We start from the raw sequence: 15028 nt of genomic DNA, 5'->3' as shown, positions 1-15028 counted from the left end.
ACCTGGTGTAGGGAATCCAACTCCTGTGCTGCTAAAATTGTTCTCAGGTGTTTACACTGGAGCAGATTGGGGAAAAAAGAAAGGGAATTGCAATTTCTGTAAAAACTACACTGCTCCCAACACCTCAAGAGACACATTTTGCCAAATGCCTATAAAATAAGCTGTATGTGAATATGCTGTATCCTATAAATACTACATGGTTTACTAGTTGGTGTCTGCTCCAACCTACTGAATCAAATGAAAATCTCAAAACAATTGCACCTGCACGTAACAAAAGGGGGAGGGGGTGAAAATTAACACACCACGAGCAACTGAATTCTGAGTAACAGATGTGGGCACCAGAGGGGAAACATTGTGCTACCTACGAAGTGTTGAGAGGCAAAAGATTCCTCACTAACACAAAATGCTGTGTGTGGCACAAGCAGATTCACCAAGAGCTATCTTAGCATATGGATCATGAATCTAAAAATCGGCCTAACTTCTTGTGGTGGTTTCAGTTCAAAATTGGGCAGAAACACCATTGTAGGCCTTGAAACACAAGTCCTTTAGAAACATAATACCCCTAAAAAGATTAAATCAAACAACAGAACTCATTTCAAAAACAACCTTATCAACACCTGGGCTAGGGAACATGACATTAAATAAGTATACTATATCCCCTATCACACACCAACTACAAACAAAATAAAGAAGTACATTAGACTATTAAAAACCACCTTAAAAACATTAAGTAAAAAACATTTCAAAAATTAGAAACAACATCTAACAGAAACCGCCTAATTAATTAACACCCATGACTCTACCAACCAAATAAACCCTACCCAATCTAAACATCTACATACAATAAACAGAATCAAAAACCCAGCAGTACATATCAAAGGCTTATTAAGGAAAACAGTTTAAATCAATTCTACCTGAAATACAGAGAAACCCATTCATAGGGTTGTCTTTACTCAGGGACCAAATTATACATAGTAGATAATACAGAAAAATAAAACAACACAATTTATACCTCAAGAAGATCTGATTATTAAGTAAAAACTATATATAAATATCACTACTTACTAAATATTACTACCATTATCTGTGTATAACTATATATTTTATGTATAATATATCTACACTTCTGTACAAGAAATCACACCAGTTTACACTGTTTGCTGCAAGCATGATTAACACCCAAACCACTGTATTTCTAGCTTTAAAATAAGCCAGTTCCTCCAGAGGAAAACAATTTGAAGCTTTAACACTGTAAAAAGAAAATAAAAGTGCAATAAACTAGGAATGTTAAGTAAGAGTATTTCTCATGAATACTAAAAAATGCCTCCCTTCTTTTCCAGAGGGAATATCATATTAATTAGAAAACTAAGCAGACTTAAAGTTGGAATTGTTTTTAAAAATAGAATAATAATGAATACAAGCCAGAGGTTGAGAATGTAGGCGTTTAATCATGAAAAACAGCTACAAAGAACAAACTATTGCCAGTATTGATAGGAATAAAAGAAATTTGATATTTTCCTGAGTAAACCAAAGCAGCAGGAATGCTGGTAGTGATCCATTAATAAGGGAAATCTTGGCCTTCTTAACAGTTAATTAAAAAGAGATCAATAAGCACTCCTGTTGTGTGTCTGGGATGACAAAGATGTTTGGTATAGCTGAGCCTATTAAATATTTCCATATCAAGAATAATTCAGGGTGACATTAATGAGTTGATACTAAGGTTTGCAATTTGATATTTGCATTTCTATGTAATTTGTACCTAGTTATTTCAGCAGAGCTGGCTGGGGGACACATATATAATTTTTTCAGTTTGTTTGAAAACAATTGCAAGTTTCAGAGGACCTGTAGAAATGTAAAAAGATTTTTAGAAGTAAATGAGATAATTTAGGTAACCAAAAGCTTGTGAGTGTGATGTCGATCCAGACAAAATTAACGGCATGGCTAAAATGCATTCCAATTAACAATTAATTAGGGAGATAAATATAAGTAACATGATCACTATGTGATTTTGGCAAAGTTAATATTATTTCTCTCAGGGCTCTTGACTAAAGTAGCTTAAAGATAGTTATAATGTAGAAGACACCTGTAAAATATCATGCAACTTGAGCAGGCAGTAAGAATGATGAAAACAGGCTTCTTATCAGTTGTGGAACAATAACTCAGTCTGGAAATTAGATGCATTTCTTGGAAACTACAATCCTGTTAGTAAGTGAGTACAGCCTCACTGCTAATTTTTTAAACAGCACTGCAGGTATAAATCTAAAAGCTTTTCAGGGAGGGAAAATTTATTCAATTATATCCAACAGAATGGGCAACAATGAAATTGGCATTTTAATCCAACTCATGCAATGGTTGTATTTTATAGAGTATCGGCTGGGAGGATCAGAGTGGGGGACTAGATAGAGATGCCTATCAAGAGCCAGCAGAGTGACAGAATCTGTGTCAGTGAATACATACATCTAGGTATATTTTTGTGGTGGTAGTGAAATGCTCCAATTTTATAACTTAATAAGCAATAATTTTATCGCTTCAGTGATCACTACACAGAACAAGACCACTTTTGGAGGACAGAAATACAAGTAACTATTAATTCCTTGACTATTTTGAATTTCTTACATGCTGCTGTCCGGCTAAAGCCATCGTATTTCAGCAGTACCACATCTGCTGAATGACATCTCTGAGGTATTAGAGATCCACTCAGCCACTGGAAGAGATGTGCAGGACAACAGGCGATGTGCTATAAGGAAGAGCTTAAGTCATACACAGTATTTCCTGATGTCAGGCCACAGAATAGGGAGGGCACAAACATGGTAATTAGCAGTGGTCTAGATAAAAAAATTATTATTTATTATTGTTATTAATTCAAGACTGATGGCATTTTAAAGCAAGAGCATTACATCTGAAGGATGGAGGAAAGGAAGATTTAGTTGTAGTCTCTTTGTTTTGTTTTTTGAGTAGAATTTGAGGGTCTGGAGGCTGTGTGATTATGTTTTCCTTTTGGATCAGCAAATCAGCAATTAGAAGGGTGGTCTAATGCATCAGTTTTCATTTTTAATGCACCATTCCAAGCTTATTTGTGGTCACTGTGGAAGTAAGGATGATGCCCATCTTTTTCCTACTCCTTTAAGATTCATGCCCTCACACCACCTTCTCCCTTCTGCTGGCAATCACAAGTATCTCCGCAGCTGCCCCAGAAAGCAGACTAAAGAAATGTCTGAAGAATCACATTTTTAGAGATTTTTTCACTGTTTGTCCACATCTTATCCTTGTTCCCCTTTCTCACTATTTTTTACCATTATTATTATTATTATGCAAGCAGCTGCATGGCAGTTAGTTGCAGGTGGGGGTTAAAGCATGACACAGATCTAATCTGGAACAGAAGAAATGGTCCTCACTCATGATTTTTGCTATCTTCTCATGAATAAAGATTCTGTCGAGAATCTTGTTTTCCCTCGCAGAAAATGCAGCCATGCACGATCCAAAGACAGCACCACCCAAAGGAAAGGTACTGTAATGTTATGATCAAGGGGACTATAGAAATGCATGAGCTCATTCTGCCAGATTTTACTCTTCTGTGACATTTTAGCTCTCACTCTGTTCCTACCTACACTGCTTTGGTTATCCTCATAGTTTTATCTAGCTGTCTTTTCTTGAAGGGAATCAGTGAATCACTGCAAAGAAAAGCTGCCAAGAGAAACAACCATTTCATGAGGGAAGATTCTGATCAAGGAATTATTTTCCCCTGACTTTGAAGGAAAGTTATGTTTAGAAGAGATGTCTGAAAAACAATGCACATTTTGCATTTTTTTGGTTATTAGTAAGAACAAAAGGAGCTAGAGCAAGAGAATTTATTAAACACATCAGCACTGCCTCACAAGCTTTCTCTCTGCCTAGAACAGAAAATAGGGCAATTCAGGAGATCATTTAATTCCTTTTTCCTGCCATAGGATTAAGACCATCTAAACCATTCTTAGCAGAAGTTCACAGGATTCCCACCACCAGTGGTTTTCTAACCTTCTCAGTCAATTCCCTAGAGAGTTTCTCTACCCTAGAAAGGTTTCCCTATACCAAATTTGCAGCCCCTTTGCTTTGCTTTAAGCCCTATCTCTTGTGGAGCTGGAAAATTATTTACCTACAGACACACTGGTTTCACCTCTTTGCATCAATCTTTTAGTTAATACATACAAGAAATGCTATCATATCTTCACTCAGCCTTTTCTTAGGCTAACAGCTTACACCTCTTGCAATCTTTCTTTTAAAAACATCCTTGTTATACCTTCTATGCCCCCTCTTTGATCTGCACCATCCTTTATAGCAAGGTTGTGCAAGTAACTTCAGCATCATTTTGTATTCAGTGGTTTTGTATTTTCTTAGTGCCCTGAAAGTCCTAACAAACATCCCAAGAGCTGCCAGTTCTTCCAGGAGAAATAAAAACACAACATTACCAAAGTGCAGAGAGCCATGGAGCTTCTGCTAATTCTCAGTTACTGCAAGGGCACACAGGTAAATCCCTCTGAAATGAAAAGAGGCACATCTGCACTCAGACAAAACCACATGGGTAAAAATGCATCAGGACTACATGAGAGACAATGCTGGTGCACTGTGGCAGCAGTAAGGGGATGAGTAACACGACCAGAGCCTGACAGTGGTTGAGAAAGCTGTTTAAAATTAGAAGGAAAAGAAAAGGCTGTGATCCAAACCTAACTCCTAGGCTGGCTCTGTTCACTTCTTACATTAAAGAGGGCTTAAAAATGCATCCAGTATGTGCTCATAAATGCCATTGCAATGAAATTACAGGCTTATTACAAAGGATGCAATATAAGTGGCATGAAAGATTTCTGATTATTAAGAAAACATGTGGTTTCACACTGCAGCAACCTCAACAAAATGTTTATGACAAACAGATACTAGGTTTCAATTGACAGTTGCCTTACTGGAAACAACCTATGAAAAGGAGCTGCTGGTAGAAAGCCTTCTGGATTGTGATGCAGCACTAACATTACTCAGTGCCTCTTCCCTAAAAACATCTCACTACACATATGCTGGAAGTTAAGCACGTGTGAGTCTCTACCCAGCTGCAGATAAAGCCTTTGCAGTCAGAGCTTTAGTACTGCTAAAGGTGAGCAAATGTATATTACTCTACCTAGGCCACAAAATTCTTTCTCTTTATTTTATGAATTTTAAATTGAAAATATAGACTGCTGTGTTTTATTCCACCCTCCCATGTTTCTTATTTCCCACAGCTGTTCTCCAAACAGTTATGAAGAGACAACATTCATGAATCCTAAAAAATAAAGCTCTGAAGTACAGCCTGAAGGCCAACTTGTGAACTTCAAGCTGTTATTAACAGGATGGAGCCAAGAAACCTACACGTGCCACAAGTGTCATCTGTCAAAGCCATTAATTCCTCTCCTTTTACCTTTCTTTTTCCCCTTTTCACTAACACATTTAGTTGGTCATTGGGAACTGCCCCACAGCCACATCATAAACATCCAAGTTTGAATGGGGTTTTAGGAGTTCCCCACAGTAGAGTCTGATACAGAAGTTAAAAGGTCCCTTTATTACAAGAGTATTAATTTTAGAGAGTCAGTGGTGCATTCAGACCTTATAATCACAAAATTTAAGTGATGAGAAAGTTCCACAACAGAGCACAAACTCTCTATTCACAGCCAAATTCTAAACTGTCTCTATAGCAGATGTAAAGATATTAAAGCTAATACCATAATGTGGCTGTAGTGCAAATAAGTGATTCATTACATACTTGCATGTGGTAGAATAAATATTTAATTTCCTAGATTTATTTCTGATAAAGGTCAGAAAATCTTAGACTGTTGTCTGTTCTACAACTGGTCTTACACTGTATACATTAGACCTCATTTTGGGGAAAAATACCTAAATTACTTTTTGGAGACAGTCAGCTTTGTAAAAATAACAGCTGCAGTTGTGATGATTTACTGATAACTAACTTCAGCTACAAGTTAGTGGCAATTTTCTCACTTGTCATTAAGCAAGATTCATTCTGCAGCCAAGAGCTGCAACCTTCCCTAATGCTCTGAAGCCACTGAGAAATAAAATATTTGGATTTTCTCATTTGCATGTATTTTATTAGCCTGAGCATAGGCAGCTGATAAAGGTTTGCTGTAGTCATGCAGAACCCTTATTTTTAGTGAAATAACTCATTTCAGATGTACACCTGGACTACAGAGTCAGCTGATCTACAATCTTGGGAGCTCAACTGAGTGCTTTGCTAATGAATTTGTAAATCTCCCAGGGTGAGACAATCAAACTACGCATGAAACAAAGCAATCTGAGAAAGCTGAATTTTCACCCTGAAATTATCATGAGGAAGGAATGATAAGGAAGTATACACAGTTGTGTAATAATATTCTAAGAGAGTTTAAGAAAGGGATAGGATAAATTTTTTAATGATTACAAATCTCTAATCTCTACTGTTAATCAAGTTTCAGTTTTTAAAGAAATACAAGGCTCTTCTCTAGCGAAACTTCTGCTTGGGCTTTTTGAGTTACTTTCAGTACAGAACCAAAGCAAATGTGCTTTAATTTAAAATATTACCATGTTTTAAATTAATAATACAATTTCTACTAGTTTATGTGAAACAGTTTGTCCAAGTAATTCTAAGGATATTACTAAGAAATAAAATGAGTTTTTATAGTAAGATTAGAGGTTTTGTAACAGCCAGGTTTTATAAAACTCCCACATCTAATCCCTCATTCTGCTTTAGAGTATAGCTCTAAAACTTGTGCATGTGTATACATGTAAAAATGGCAGTAAACCTGGCTTGTGTATTTTTAATATCCATTTGAGAAAAAAGTAATATATCAGCAGTTTATCTAGTGAAAAATGTGAGCACATTTTTGGTTTCCCCAATATGCTCTCAGCTGTATATACACAGAAAGCAAAAACTACCTAAGTCTCTCTGGGAACATATTTTGACACATTTTCCTTCCAAAATGGCCTCTTCTGAAAAATAAACCTTCCAGTGCAAAGTCTGGGACATCTAAATTTTAATTCAATTCTCACATTCTTCAACATTAATTATCAACATCTGTATTTAATCAGATGGGTTTCTAACCTTCTGTCACTCTGGGTCTGTAGACATTTTCAAATGTTATTTTGTTCAAAAGTAAAAAAATAGGAGCAGCAAGTTAAACAAAAATTGAAGTCAACTCAGAAAAGCATTAATTTGTTCATAGCAAATACAAAGGAAATCAAAATTCTCATAAAGACTTTTTTCTCTTTCCATCAGCTTTCAAAAGAATGTTTCCTTTTACAAATACAAATTATTACTCCATTCCTTTACAATTAAACATTTCGAAATGCAAAAACCCCCACCTTTTTTCCCCCTAATGAGGATCATTTAATCATACCAACACAAAATGTAGCTTATCTGAACTAGTTGGATCTGAACTACAAGTATTTTGACAGCATTATTCCAACTTTCCTAAGGATAACACCTCAATGTTCAAAAGGCAGGTCTTTTTTTTTTTTTTTTAAAGCCTGATACTAGTCCTTTAAGAAGACAATAACTCTGAATTCCTGCAAACATTTTGGTCAAAGCTTCCTAACCCTGTTGTTAAAGAAAATGATGAAAAACATCCACTGGAGTAAACTGAGAAATCAGAGAATCAAGATGAAAGGGACCCACAAGCATCAGCAAGTTCAAAAGAATTTGCCTCTCCTCTTAAAACATCTGCAAATGTTTCACATACTGAAATGTTTCTCAGTAACATCACAAATGAAGGTTGTTCCTAAAGCAGGAAAAAGGAAACTGTGTGGGAGCCTTAACCAAGGACTGTAGGAAAGAAAAAAAATGCACAATAGAAGGTGGGAGAAACTTCCTTTTCACCTGTTCTTTTGCCTCATTCTGACTGAACAACCAGCCTCACACTGCAGGAGAAATGCCATTTTTCACTGCTGCATACATAAATAACTTAAAAAGCTGGTTTTAAGGGCAGTACATGGCTGTACTACCATCTGACTGCAACCGTCCTAGCTCACAGCTATTCTAATTAAAACCCCTGAATTTTCAACCCCAAGAACACTGGATTGTTAACAAAAGCCTAAATTTGAAAGTAAGAAAGCTTTCAAAAGCTTTCTTGGTAAGAAACCAAGGAAAATGCTAGTGAATCCTTTGTCCTCTCCTCTTAAGCAGAAATACCTGCAGGACAAAAGAAAGAACAATTTTTAGTAGTCAGAACAGCAGGTGTGGAGGTTGCCAAGCAGAAGCAGATAAAGCATGCAGAGCAACAGAAATGTGGCTTTCAACAATTTATCCTTTTCTTCTTTTTTTAAGCGTGCAATTTTTGGAACTGAAAAACCAGGTAAAAACAAAGCTCTGCTGCTGGTGGTGACATCACATGGCCCCAAGCTTTGTTTCACACCCTCTGTTTTACAAGATGTTAAAACTGCTTATTTTATGCCTAGCTTGGGGTGTCTGCAAATTTTATGCTGTGCACAGAGGTGGGTGCAAGAGGAACTGCATCCAAAGGCTTGTACAGAATTCCACAGAAATTCAGATTCTTGGCCTCCCATGGATCAAGCATCAAATATGCCTCTCCTCACTGAGCCCAGTGCAGCTGAGCACAATGGAATGTACCAGAAGCATCAGCTGCAGAAGGGAGCCACAGTTGTCTAATATTTATCTCAGTGGGTAGGTTTACATCCCTCACATAGAACATAATCCAAGGTGTTCCAGATACTACAATCAACACCACATTTTGGCTACAAACAGCCCCATCCCTAAAAGTGGCCTCCATCTGAAACATTTCCCATTAATAGGTGCACAACTACAGCAACACACAGAGAACAGTTTGCCAGAACTTTCTGAAATGGTTCTTCTGAAAGTGAAAAGTGCCATGCATTTCCCACTTTCCTTAGAGACCAAGAGAACCACTCAAATCCAAATATTTGGTAAGTAAGGATAAAAGTACAGCATTCAACCCAGCAAAGCTATTTGCCAGCAAGCAATACTGCAGTCATGCAGTCTGTTCCTTCTCACAGATATTTTGGAGTCCAAACAAATGAAAAAAAAAGAAAGAAAAGTGGAGGGGCAGCACAATTTCTAGTTTACAGAAAGGATGCTGATGCTCAGAGCACTCACAGTCATAAAGGAGGGACACAACAGATTTGAGGACTGTACATCAAGTTTGTAGACCTAATGCTTATACTGGAAACACTGATTTAAAAAGCCATGTGGAAAACAATCAGGGTAGGAAAACAGAACTTCACCTATGAGAATACAAAGTCACTTGATGTTTAAAAGATTTTCATTAAGTTTATGTACAGAAGAGAGCATGGCTTAGGAATTCTCCTGCACCCAATTTAGTAATGGTCAACTCTCAAGTCATGTGCAGTGATGGCTTCTGGACTGGTAAAACTGAGATATGGTGGTCACAGGTAGAATACAACTTTCTGACAGGAACCAGATGCTAGCCACTGCATCTTTGAGATGCACTTACGAAGTCTCTGACCCAAAGAACTGAAATTTTAATTAAGCCTCTGTATAATTAAATACACACCTCAACTTAATGAGAGATTGTGATGAAAGGATACAGGGATACCAAGATCACTTTAAACCATCCTTGCTGATAACAAGTGTAGGTATCTTTGAAGGATCACACCTAATCTCCACATTCAGATAGTGAAAAACAGCTCAAAGTTAGGCAAAGATGCAAAATAAGAATATAGAGTTTTAAATAACAAGAAGTATTTTAAAAATCAGATGCTTTGTTTCTGGAAATTTTAGCTGAACAACTGCTTTTCCTCTGCAATAATACTACATTACATGCATTACCTCATAAAAGTTGACATGAAAAAGCCCTTTCTCATAAAGGGAACAGTTTCTCACATTCTCCTAATGACCCATTCTTTAGGGTATTTTAGCAACATGAAATTAGTTACATTTGGTAAGCAGCAATTTTATAACCATATAACACAGATAGTTTTAGCTATTTCCCTTAAATAGGAGACACAGAAAGCTGATCATAAAACATATTAAAAAAAACCCAAAACAACAACAAAAAAGCTGGAATTACAGCCTCCAAGGCAGGGAGGACCAACATACTTGCAAATTTTATGAGCAGAATGTTATTTTAATGCTGGTATCTCAAGGCATTTTCAAGGTCTGTTCCCAAACTGTTATGCCTATGGTAGCAATACTTCTTGTCTAATAAAAATCTCATCCTTTGGGCAGCTGCCACAGATGCTCATTCTGCAATCATTTTCTTTTCACCAACCATAAGGCCTTTGATGCCCACTTTGTGATATACTTATCAGTATGGATGGAGTCACATAGCCCAGACAATCCATTTTGCGTCTTGGCACAGTAAACTACATCCAAAATATATTGAATGGTGGAATCCTTAGACCTTCAATATAACTGAACTGAATCTAATGGAGTCTGTGAAGAGCAGAGAGGCTTTTTACACTTAAAATTAACCCATTTCAGTTACAGGTAACAAACCAGAATTTCCCACATAAAGAGGCCTGATATGGAGAAAAGATTGAGAACTGACTTCCTTATTTTACTTGGAATGACAACTCACAGAGACATCTCTGAACAACTCTGGGGGAAAGACAGCTATTATTTTAAGAAGCAAACTATAGAAATATTTAATTTCTAGCTCATATAAATGAGACAGAAACTGAATGACAGCATAATGGGAAACAGAGTTGTCCAAGTAAGGGAATGGTAGCCAGATAACCTGATTCTATTCCTTCTCATCTTCTACTTCTTTCAGCTGCTTAAATCATTATTTATTCCCTCCAGCAAAACTGCTAAATAGAAATTATCAGATCTGAAAACCCCTTTCTGTTTTTGAATTTTTTTCTGAATTATTATTTTACTAAAAATCAAAGTCAGCAGTCCATTCCTCAGCTTCCTTGGTAATCAACTGTCTTCTACTAAACATATTGCTCTGGTTTGTGGCACTTCAGCAAAGGTTATATGTCACTCTCTTTTCTCATTGTCCTGTTTTATTTTCCTCTTCAAACAAATCCTTATATTGGGTAAACTATTTATCCAAGAATCCTCATATTTTAATATCTGGGCTTCAACATCAGTTAAAAAGGTAGGCACAGACTACAGCATGGTTTTGTAAAATTTCTATCATGTAATCACCATATAGGATTACTGTCCTTTTTCAGGAACTGTAACACTGGCAAAAGAGGCTTTTCCAAGGGCTCCTGAGGAGTCAGTGCCTCAGCTGCTGGAACTATTGTAGATCCTAAGTGTAATCTCAAGTCAAACAAACTTCTGCATACATACTAAGTTTGTCTTAGATATAAAATTCTTCTATATTCCCCTAACGAGGCTAAAAATGTTATGAAAGAAAAATTGATTCCTGAAAAATCTTCATGCAATTATCATAGCAATAAATTATTTCATTGCTTATATAAATGTCTGCTTTTCTCCAGAGCTCTTATCAGCATGGACATCTTTTACTTCAATGACTTCTATTGATCAGCTGTAAATAAATAGTAAATGCTACTGGACCAGATTAACATTCTCTTATTCTTGCTTTACAAAAGGGCTGATTTGCCCTCACTGTATCACTACTTTTGCATCCCACTTCCCAAAAAAGTCTCATTTCTCAGTATCCTCCCTCTTTGGGACAAGTTCTGTGTCACGTGTCCTGTGAGAAATATGGGAGAAACTCAATAGTCTTTGATAAGGAAAGCAAGCTTGGATCATAATCCTTATTTCAAAGAAGCACTTAGAAAATGAAATATTGAAACATCAATTAATTTGAAGAAGTAAGGAAATATTTTACATTAGACTGATATTTACACATAGTTAAAAAATAGTATTTTCTTTGAGAAGGAACATCACACTAGGTCAGAAACCTTATCAACTGGAAACACACCCAGTGAGTAAGGAATTCAATTAAAAGGAGGCCTTGTTCTTAACCTGATATATTTCTAGCTAGGAAATCTCACACGATGCTTCTCTGACATACTCTCTTTCCCCCCCCAGCTGCTGTCTTTATCTCAATTGTGTACTGAAAATGCCAAACCATAGGGCAAACCTGTAATTTCATCATTCTTATAAGCTCTAAGCATAGCAGCTTCTGAAGGCCATTTTGAACAATGAATTCCCAAATCAAGTAATGCAATTAATCATCTTCCTTGTATGACAAGGTAATTAACAGTAACTGGGAAGGCCGTTCTAAATTACAGAAATATCTTTCAGTCTAAGAAGAAAACTCACCTTGAAGCACAGCACTGATTAAAAAAGAATTCAAGGAAAATCACACTTAGGGAAGCAATTCTCAGTTAATCAGGCCGTTAGTTTGAAACTGCAACATTGTGGGCACCAACTTCAACGCCACCTCTCCCAGGTGGGAGACTCATAACCAGGCTTAGCATCTGCACTGTGCCTGCCTTCCAAACTCCTTTCCTGTCAAAAAGGGGTTCTTCAAATGAAGAGGGATGTAAAATGTGCTTAGAGAGGAGGGCAAGATTCATGTGGAGAAGTGGTAACTTTCCTCAGGGAAGTCAAGAGGTGGCAACCAGAGCTGAAACATCACAGTGTGCTAAGAATCCCTGCTGCATATTAAAGAGTGAGTGCATTTGTTTCTCTAGCACGAAAACACCTGGAATCTTCAAACAGATTGTCCTGGTTTGAAAAGGAATTGAGTTTTTTTGAGATGTTGTGGTCAAACCAATAGGTGCTCAGATTTGAATATTGGGACCTGGTGTGGCCACTGAGGACATGGATACGCCTCTGAGAACACAGGGGGTTAAAAGCAGAGAACTCCCAGAGGGAAGCTCTCTTGGGTTCTCTTGGTGAAAGAGGTCAGAGCTCCCCTGCCCGGCTGCGGGCTGGGTGGGGGAGAGTAGGCCATGCGGCCAGGGGAGTATGGAAGGGTGGAGGAATGTTGGAGAGTCATCGGGCAGCCACCACCCCCCCCTCCCCCCGCCCCGCGCCCCACAGGAGAGAGAGAGAGAGAGAGAGAGAGAAGCCGCCGTGGGAGTTCTGGACAGGCAGAGCTTGAGATTTTTAACCCTTTTCTTGGATGATGGAAACCTTACAAATAAGGATCCTCCTGGAGTTGAATGAGAAGAGAGATAAAGATGAGATAAGAGGAAATGGGCCACAAGAGAAGTTGAGAAGAATCTTAGGTGGGAGGGATGATGGAGTAGCCTTTGGCTGGACTTTTCTTGTATAGCCAAGGACAGAACCATTTTTCCTGTGACACAGAGACTGCATTTAGGGGGAGGCAATGGCTTGGAGCCAAGAGAGTGCAGTGATGTTATGTGAAGGAGTGCGTGAACAGAGACAACGGGTGAGGAGGGTGATGGTGCCCTCCATCTTCAGGGAAGGAGAAGATCTCTGTTCTTGAGACCCCTTGGCCCCAGGGGGTGAATTTGGGGGTGGGACTAGTGTCCCAAAAGTGAGAGACTGTGCTTTTTTTGGAACTGGGCAAAGCATCCTTAAAAGGGGAACCCTAGAAGCAGCTCTGGTCCATGCGCAGTGGTGAGAGCACTGGGCATGGAAGGAAGATGTCACGATGGCAAATGATCTCCGGGCAGTGCCATGTGTGACATGGAAACACAAGAGGTTTCAACTGTGTTTCCAGGGGAAGCCTATGGCACAAGAGGGACTCCTCTCTCCTTGATGAACTGAGGATTATCTAAGGGGTGGTGATGGACTGAGAGTTGATGATCTGAGAGGTATTGGAAATTTGGTGGGGGGAGGAGGAATGTTTTTGGAAGGTTTTCATTCTGAGTTCTGTGTGTGTTTCTTTTTACATATAGTTGTAGGTTAATAAAGTTTTTCTTCTTTATGCCTAAGCTGAAACCTGCTTTGCTCTATTCCTGATCACATCTCACAGCAGACACCACGGAGCATATATTTTCATGGGGGCACTGGCACTGCACCAGCGTCAAACCATGACACAGATGAAGCCAGCCATTAAGAAATCCAGAAGGCATTGTTTCTTAAAGCAAGCAGAAAGGAAAATTGGCTAGGAATGAAGACAAATAATACAATTAAAGGTGACTTGGTTGATGCTGCTGGGCAGGGCTGGCATAGCATCCAACATTCCCCCAGCCATGGGCTGGGGGTGTGCAAGGTCCCACTAGGGGACACAGCCAGGCCAGTGACCCAAACTGAACAAAGGGATACTCCAGACCATGTGACATTGATTCAGACAAAACCTAAGAAAAGGAGGAGGAAGGGGGAGCATTGATTATTTACTATGTTTGCCTTCCAGAGCCACACTGGAACCCTGCTTCCCTTGGATGTTGCTTGCTGATGGGAAGTAGAGAATAAAATGTTTGGACGTTTTTCTTTGCTTGTGCAAATACAATCTTGGCTTTTGCTTTAATAAACTGCTTTATCTCATCCTCCTTGTTTTTCATCACATTTTCTCTACTCTGTCCAGCTGAGGAGTGATAGAGCAGCTTGGTGAGCATCCACCATACAGATACGGGGTTTGCCTGGCAAAGTTCTGGTGGTGGAGGGAGGGCTACAGGAGTGGCTTCTGGGAGAAGCTCCCAGAAGCATCCCCCATGTCCAGCAGAGCCAATGCCAGCCCAGGCTCCAGGACAGACCTGCCACTGGTGAAGGTCAAGCCTAGCAGAGAAGGTGGTGACACCTAGGGAATAACGGATTTAAGAACAAAAAAATAGTTCACGCACAGCTGTAATTGGGTACAGAGAAGAGTGGGGTGAGATGTGATGAACTGCCCTTAACCCCCTTTCCCACCTCCCTGTGCTGCTGGGAGGGGAGGAGTGAGAGAATCGGGATTAATCCTGGGAAGGGGGGAGTGGTGGGGGAGGGAAGGCGTTTTCAATATTGGTTTTACTTCTCATTATCTTGTTCTTTGTTAATAAATTCAATCCATTTCCCCAAGTGGAATCTCATTTTCCCATGATAGTGATGGGGGAGGGATCTCTCCCTGCCCCTACCTGACCTCCAGAACCTTTCCTCTCCTCTGTCCAGCTAAGAGAGGCAGTGATAGAGAGGCTTTGATGGGTGCCTGGCATCCAGACAGGTAAAAGC

At 38.8% G+C, this 15028-nt stretch overlaps 1 protein-coding gene across 2 annotated transcripts in view; it reads right to left on the bottom strand.

Moving 5' to 3' along the window:
* The window catches only part of SHISAL1 (shisa like 1), a 74446-nt gene that overhangs the window by 39842 nt on the left and 19576 nt on the right, over positions 1-15028 (bottom strand). The window lies entirely within an intron of this gene.

Source organism: Molothrus ater, chromosome 5 (genome assembly GCF_012460135.2).
Source record: "Molothrus ater isolate BHLD 08-10-18 breed brown headed cowbird chromosome 5, BPBGC_Mater_1.1, whole genome shotgun sequence".
Lineage (NCBI taxonomy): Eukaryota > Metazoa > Chordata > Aves > Passeriformes > Icteridae > Molothrus > Molothrus ater.
This window is presented reverse-complemented; position numbering and strand designations above follow the sequence as displayed.